We start from the raw sequence: 7,751 nt of genomic DNA on the forward strand, positions 1-7,751 counted from the left end.
ATCTAGTTTCCTCACATTTTTGCCAGCATTTGGTATTGTCACTGTTTTTATTTTTTGATTTTTTTGAGGAAGATTAGCCCTGAGCTAACATCTGCCGCCGATCCTCCTTTTTAAAAATATTTATTTATTTGTTTGTTTGTTTATTGGGGAAGATTAACCCTGAGCTCATATCTGCGCCCATCTTCCTCTACTTTATATGTGGGATGCCTGCGACAGCATGGCTTGATAAGTGGTGTATAGGTCCATGCCCAGAATCCAAACCGGTCGACCCCGGGGTGCCAAAGCGGAGCCTGCAAACTTAACTGCCACACCACCAGGCTGGCCCCATCACTATTTTTATTCTTGTAATTCTAATTTCTTAATAACTAATGATGTTTCCATGTGCTTTTTTGCCATCTCTCTCTCCTCTTCAGTGCAATGTCTCTTTAAGTCTTTTGCCCATTTTCTAATTGGATTTTTTAAATTGTTGAGTTTTCAGAATTCTTTACATATTCTAGCTACTAGTCTTTTGTTGGATATATAGTTTCCAAATATTTTCTAGTCTATAGCTGTCTTTTCATCCTCTTAATAGGTTCTTTCGCAGAGCAAAATTTTTAAATTTTGATCAAGTCCAATTGTGGTAGGCTGAATAATGGCCCCCCCGAAGATGCACAGGTCCTGAGCCTTGGAGCCTGTGAATGTTACATTATGTGACAAAGAAGGACTTTGCCGATGTGATTAAGGAGGTTGAGATGGGGTGATTGTCCTGGGTTATTGGAATGGGCCCTAAATGCAGTCACAAGTATCCTTATAAACTAGAAGCAGAGGGAGATTCAGGCAGCGGGAGGAGGAGAAGCAGCGTGACCATGGAAGCAGAGTTTGGAAGGATGCAGCCATAAGGCAGGGAATTCTGAGAGTGGAAGAGGCAAGGAACGAATTCTCTCTTAGCGCCAACAGAGGGAGCATGGCCCTCCCAACGCCTTGGTTTGAGCCCGGTGATACTGCTTTCAGACGTCTGGCATCCAGAACTGTGAGAGAGTAAATTTCTGTTGTTTTAGACCACCAACTTTGTGATAATTTTTACAGCAGCTCAGGAAACTGATTCACCAATTTATCAATTTTTCCTTTTATGGATCTTGCTTTTGGTGTCGTCTAAGAACTCTTGCACTGGTCCTAGATCCCAAAGATTCTCTCCTAGGGTTTTTTCCTACAAGTTTTATCACTTTATGTTTTACATATAAGTCTGTGATCCATTTTGAGTTAATTTTTGTATAAGGTGTGAAGTTTAGGTCAAAGTTCAATGTCTTGCCTGTGGGTGTCCGGTGACTCCAGCGCCGTTTGTGGAAATGGCTGTCTTTCCTCCATTGCATTTCTTTTGCACCTTTGTCAAAAATCAATCGGGCATATTTTGAGGGGGGTGTATTTCTGGGTTCTCCATCCTCTTTTATGGATCTGTATGTTTATCCTTCTACCTATACCACACAGTCTTGATCACTATAGCTATATGTATATCTTGAAATTGGGCAGACTGAGCCCTCCCACTTTATTCTCTTGCTTTTCAAAATTGTTTGAGCTATTCTTTGTCTTTCCATGTAAATTTTATAATAATCTTTATATCTACAAAAATCTTGCTGAGATTCTGATACAAATTTCAATAAATCTTTATATCAATTTGAAGAGACTGGCATCTTTACTATGTTGAGTCTTTCAACATATGTCTATTTACATCTTCTTTGGTTTCTTTCATCAACATTTCGTCATTTTCAGCATAGAAGTCCTGTATATGTTTTGTTAGGTTTAAACCTAACTATTTCATTTATTTTGGAGTGTCTGTAAATGGTATTATATTTTAATTTTAGCCACATATTCATTGCTGGTATATAGAAATACAGTTGATTTTTGTATGTTAATTCTGTGATGTGCTATACTCATTCATTCTATGAAGTTTGGTTTTTTTTTTTTTTAGATTTCTTGGGATTTTCTATGTAGACACTTATGTCACATGCAAATAGGGACAGTTTGAATTCTTCCTTTTTAATCTATATGCATTTCATTTCATTTCTTTTCTTTGTTCACTGGTTAGAACTTTCAGTACTGTGTTGAATGAGAGTGATGAGAGTGGGCATCCTTATCTTGTCCCCATCTTAGGAGGAAAGGATTCAGTCTTTTATCGTGAAATATATGTGAGCTGTAGGCTTTTGTAGAGGCTCTTTATCAAGTTGAGGAGATTCTCTTCCTATTCCTAATTTTCTGAGGGTATTTTTTCAATCATGTATAGGCTTTCAATTTTGTAAAATATTTTTTCTGCATAAATTGATATGATCATGTAATTTTTCTTCTTTAGCCTATTAATCTGGTAGTTTACACTGATGGGTTTTTGAATATTGAACCAACCTTGTGTCATTGGAATAGACCCCCTTTGGTCATGGTGTATAATTCTTTTTATATATTGCTGAATTCTGTTTGCTAATATTTTGTTAAGGATTTTTGCGTCTATATGCATGAAAGATATTGGTCTGTAGATTTTTTTTTTTGGTATTATCTTTGTCTGGTTTTGGTATCAGGGTAATACTAGCTTCCTAAGCTAGTAAATGAATTGGGAAGTCTTCTCTCTTCTATTTTCTGAAAGAGATTGTGTAGAATTGTTATTAATTCTCTAAACATTTGGTGCTGTTTCCCAGTGAAGCTGTCTGAGCCTGGAGATTTTCTTATTGGGGAATTAAAAAAATAATTCCATTAAATTAATTCCATTTCCTTGATGGTAATAGGGCTTCTCAAATGCTCTATTTCATGAGTGAGTTGTGGTAGTTTGTGCTTTTCAAAGAATTGGTCCATTTCATCAAAGTTGTCAGGTTTATGCGTGTAGAATTGTTCATAGTATTTTTATCCTTTTGACATCTGCAGGCTCTGTAGTGATGTCCCGTTTCATTTCTGATATTGGTAATTTATGTCTTCTCTCTGTCTTTTTTGTTAGTCTTGCTAGAGGTTTGTCAACTTTATTGATCGTTTCACAGAACTACTTTTTGTTTCATTGATTTTCTCTATTGCTTTTCTGTTTCCAATTTCATTTATTTCTTCTGTTATCTTATGACTTCATTCCTCTGATTAGTTATTGTGCTCTTTTTTTTCTAGATTTTTTCCTAGATTCTTGAAGTGGAGGCTTAGTTTATGGATTTGAGACTTTTCCTCTTTTCTGATGTAAGCATTTAGTACTATAAATTTCCCTCTCAGCACTGCTTTATCTGTGTCCCACAAATGTTAATATGTTGTATTTTTATTTTCACTAAGGTCAATGTATTTTTAAATTTCTTTTGAGATTTCCTCTTTGACCACATGGATTATTTAGAAATGTGTTGTTTAGTTTCCAAATATTTAGAGATTTTCCTATTATCTTTATGCTATTTATTTCTAGTTTGATCACTGTGGTCAGAGAACACACTTTGTATTTTTTTCAATTCTTTTAAAATTTGTCGAGGTTTGTTTTGTGGCTCAGGATATAGTCTATTTTGGTGTATGTGCCATGGGCACTTGAAAAGAAGGTGTGTTGTGTTGGGCAGAGTGTTCTGGAGATGTCAGTGAGACCCCGTTGGTTGTTGGTGATGTTGAGTTCTCTGTCTTTGCTCATTTTTCATCTGGGTGTTCTCTCAGTTGTTGAGAAAGGGAAATTGAAGTCTCCGATTATAATTGTGAATTTGTCGCTCTCTCTTTTTGGGTCTATCAATTTTTGCTTCATATATTTTGCAGCTTTGTTGTGTGTCCCTGTTAGCCTGAATGCTTGGGATGGATTAGACCAGAGTTCTTACAATGTTTTTGATGTAGACCTTAAATGGAAAATAGATTTTACACTCATACATGTTTATATAACTGAAACAATTCAATGCAACAATATTTACCCTTGTCATGTGCAGCTGGAGTTCGATCTTTTCAATTCTCTCATTTTTTCTTAAGATTTAATTTTGTTTTTAAAGATTGGCACCTGAGCTAACCTGAGCTAACAACTGTTGCCAGTTTTATTCTTCTTTTTTTTTCTTCTTCTTCTCAAAGCCCTCCAGTACATAGTTGTATATGTTTAGTTGTGGGTCCTTCTAGTTGTGGCATGTGGGATGCTGCCTCAGTGTGACCTGATGAGTGGTGCCATGTCTGTACCCAGGATTGAACTGGCGAAACCCTTGGCTGCTGAACTGGAGCGCGAGAACTTGACCACTCGGCCACGGGGCCAGGCCCCTTAAGATTTAATTTTTTTAGAGCAGTTTTAGGGTTATAGCAAAATTGAGAGGAAGGTACAGAGATTTCCCATATACTCCCTGCCCCTCCACGTGCATAGCCTCCCCCATTATCAATATTCCCCACCAGAGTGGTACCTTTGTTACAATGATGAACCTACATTGACGCATCATCATTACCCAAAGTCCGTAGTTTGCATTAGGGTTCTATCTTGATGTTGTACATTCTATGGGTTTGGTCAAATGTGTAATGACATATATTCACTATTGTAGTGTCATATAGAGGATTTTCACTGCCCTAAACATTCTCTGTACTTCGTCTATTCATTCCTCTCCCTCCCCCACCAAACCTTGGCAGCCACTGATCTTTTTACTGTCTCCATAGTTTTGCCTTTTCCAGAAGGTCATAATTGGAATCATTCAGATGTAGCCATTTCAGATTGGCTTCTTTCACTTAGTAATGTGCATTTAATTTTTTTCCTTTTCATGGCTTGATGGCTCATTTCTTTTTAGCATTGAATAATTTCCATTGTCTGGATGTGCCACAGTTTATTTATCCATTCACCTACTAAGGACATCTTGGTTGCTTCCAAGTTTTAGCAATTATGGATAAAGCTGCTGTAAACATCTGTGTGCAGTGTCTGGACATCAGTTTTTAACTCCTTTGGGTAAATACCAAGGAGCACAATTGCTGGACCATACGGTAAGAGTGTGTTTCGTTTTGTTAAAACGCCCAACTGTCTTCCATTGTGGCTGTATCATTTCACAGTCCCATCAGCAATGAATGAGAGTTCCTCTTTTCCACATCCTTGTCAGCATTTGGTGTTGTCAGGGTTCCAGAGTTTGGCCATTCTAATAGGTATGTAGTGCTATCTCCTTGTTGTTTTAATTTGCATTTCCCTGATGACATGTGATGTGGAGCATCTTTTCATTTGCATATTTGCTACATGTATATCTTCTTCAGTGAGGTGTCTGTTAAAGTCTTTGGCCCATTTTTTAATCAAGTGTGTTTTCTGATTGTCGAGTTTTAAGAGTTCCTTGTATATTTTAGGTAATAGTCCTTTATCAGACATGTCTTTTGCAAATATTTTCCCCAGTCTTTGGCTTGTCCTCTCATTCTCTTGACATTATCTTTTGCAGAGCAGAAGCTTTATATTTTAATGAAGTCTAGCTTATCAATTATTTCTTTCATCATCATGCCTTTGGTGTTGTATCTAAAACGTCATTGCCATACCCAAGGTCATCTAGGTTTTCTCATATGTTTTCTTCTAGGAGTTTTATAGTTTAGCATTTTATATTTAGGTCTATGATCCATTTTGAGTTAATTTTTGTGAAGGGTATAAGATCTGTGTCCAGATTTGTTTTTCCGCATGTGGATGTCCATTTGTTCCAGCACCGTTTGTTGGAAAGATTATATTTGCCCCATTGTATGGCATTTGCTGCTTTGTCAGGGATCAGTTGACTATTTGTACGTGGGTCTGTTTCTGGGCTCTCTATTCTGTTCCACTGAGCTCTGTGTTTATTCTTTTGCAAATACCACACTGTGTCTTGAGAGCTTTATAGAAAGTCTTGGAGTCGGGCAGCATCAGTGCTCCCGCTTTGTTCTTCTCCTTCGATGCTGTGTCGTCAGTTCTGGGTCTTTTGCCTCTGCACATAAACTGGAGAATCAGTTTGTCTATATCCATGAAATAACCTGCTGGGATTTTCGTTGGGATGGCATTGCATCTATAGTTCAAGTTGGGAATTCTATTATTTTTAATTCTATTTCATTAAGCAAAAAATGCTGGTGTGGTAGATAAAAGATGCCCACCGGGGCTGGCCCCATGGCTGAGTGGTTAAGTTCCCGCACTCCACTGCAGGCGGCCCAGTGTTCCGTTGGTTCGAATCCTGGGCGCGGACATGACACTGCTTATCAAACCACGCTGAGGCAGCGTCCCACGTGCCACAACTAGAAGGACCCACAACGAAGAATATACAACTATGTACCGGGGGGCTTTGGGGAGAAAAAGGAAAAAATAAAATCTTTAAAAAAAAAAAAAAAAAAAAAGATGCCCACCAATTCCTTGCTGTTCCTTTTATTGAGAGGTGAGATCTCTGTCTCCTGTTCTTGAATCTGGGTGGGCCCTGGGCCTGCTTGACCAATAGATGGAGATGATGAGATGCACGTCCCTGGGCCCAGGCCTTGAGACACTGGCAGATTCACTGCCTCTCTGGGACTGCTCTCTCTCAGAGCCTTGAGCTGCCGTGTAAAAAAGTCTGGCTACTCTGAGACCCACGGTACTGGAGTGGGTACGTGTAGCACCCAGCTTCCCAGCCATCCCTGCCAAGGCTCCGAACATGCTGTGGGTGAAGCCGTTTTGGATTTCCAGACTGGCCTGTCCGCCTGCTGAATACCCTGTGTGACTTCCTCTGATGCCATGTGGAATCGAAGAATTGCCCAGCCAAATCCTGACTGAATTCCTCACCTGCAAAATGAATAACTAATTAAAATTAACAATAATATAATAGACAAATAATAATAATATTAATGATTTGATAATAAAAAATTGAATAGTTGATTTTTGCTTTTTGTTGTTTTTGGTGAGGAAGATTAGCCCTGAGCTAACATCTGTGCCAATCTTCCTCTACCCTGTATGTGGGATGCCACCACAGCGTGGCTTCATGAGCAGTGTGTAGGCCTGCACCTGGGATCTGGGCCCCCGAACCCTGGGCTGCCGAAGCAGAGCACGCGAACTTAACCTGTACGCCACTGGGCTGGCCCCAACAGTTGCTTTAAGTGAGGAAGTTTTGGGGTTCTTTGTTACATAGTAAGAGATAACTAGAACAGTTAGTCATGAGGCACCAGTGGACGCTCAGTCATGAACCATGGTTTGAAAACACTGATATAAACCACGTTCAGCCTTTATGCTCCTGTTTGCTCTCATGGAAATGAGCATGGGCAGGATAATACATGAAAAATTAATTTGTGTTTGTTCTCATCATATTCTCTCCTTTTTAAAAAGGAATCCAGGGCTGCAGTATTTTTTCTTCTCTCTCTGGGAATTTTGCTGGGTGAGAAACAGAAGCTGCTTAAAGGCAAACACTCTAGTTGTTCTGTCAAAGCCTAAACTCTCAGGGAACCTGGGCTGGACAGGGAGGGAGAGGAGCATCTCTGGGAGGGGAGAAGGGAGACATCCCTGGGTACGAGAGGGGCTGGAGCAGGCAGCTGACGGCAACACCCTGAGGGCCGAGTAGGCAGGTAGGGACCAAATTCCAGCAACGTGCCACTTGTCATGTGTCCTGGTGTAAACCTCTGTTCTCCCCACCCCCCAAGAGTGGACATCTTTGTCTAATTCACACTGAGGCACCATATGGCTCAGTGGGGGCCCTGCAAAAGGCCCCTGGACCTTTGCACGAGTGGGAAGGAGCCCAATAATTACCAAGGTCAAATTTTCTCCTGCCTGGTAGGACAGGGGCTCACTGGGTTTAAATTCTTTCAAAGGACGTAAAGATGTGTCCCTTTCTTGCCCCTGTGCTGTGGGCGGAGGCTGTGTCGTGCTGGGCGCGTGT

This window comes from Equus przewalskii, chromosome 2, assembly GCF_037783145.1.
Source record: "Equus przewalskii isolate Varuska chromosome 2, EquPr2, whole genome shotgun sequence".
Classification (NCBI taxonomy): Eukaryota; Metazoa; Chordata; class Mammalia; order Perissodactyla; family Equidae; genus Equus; species Equus przewalskii.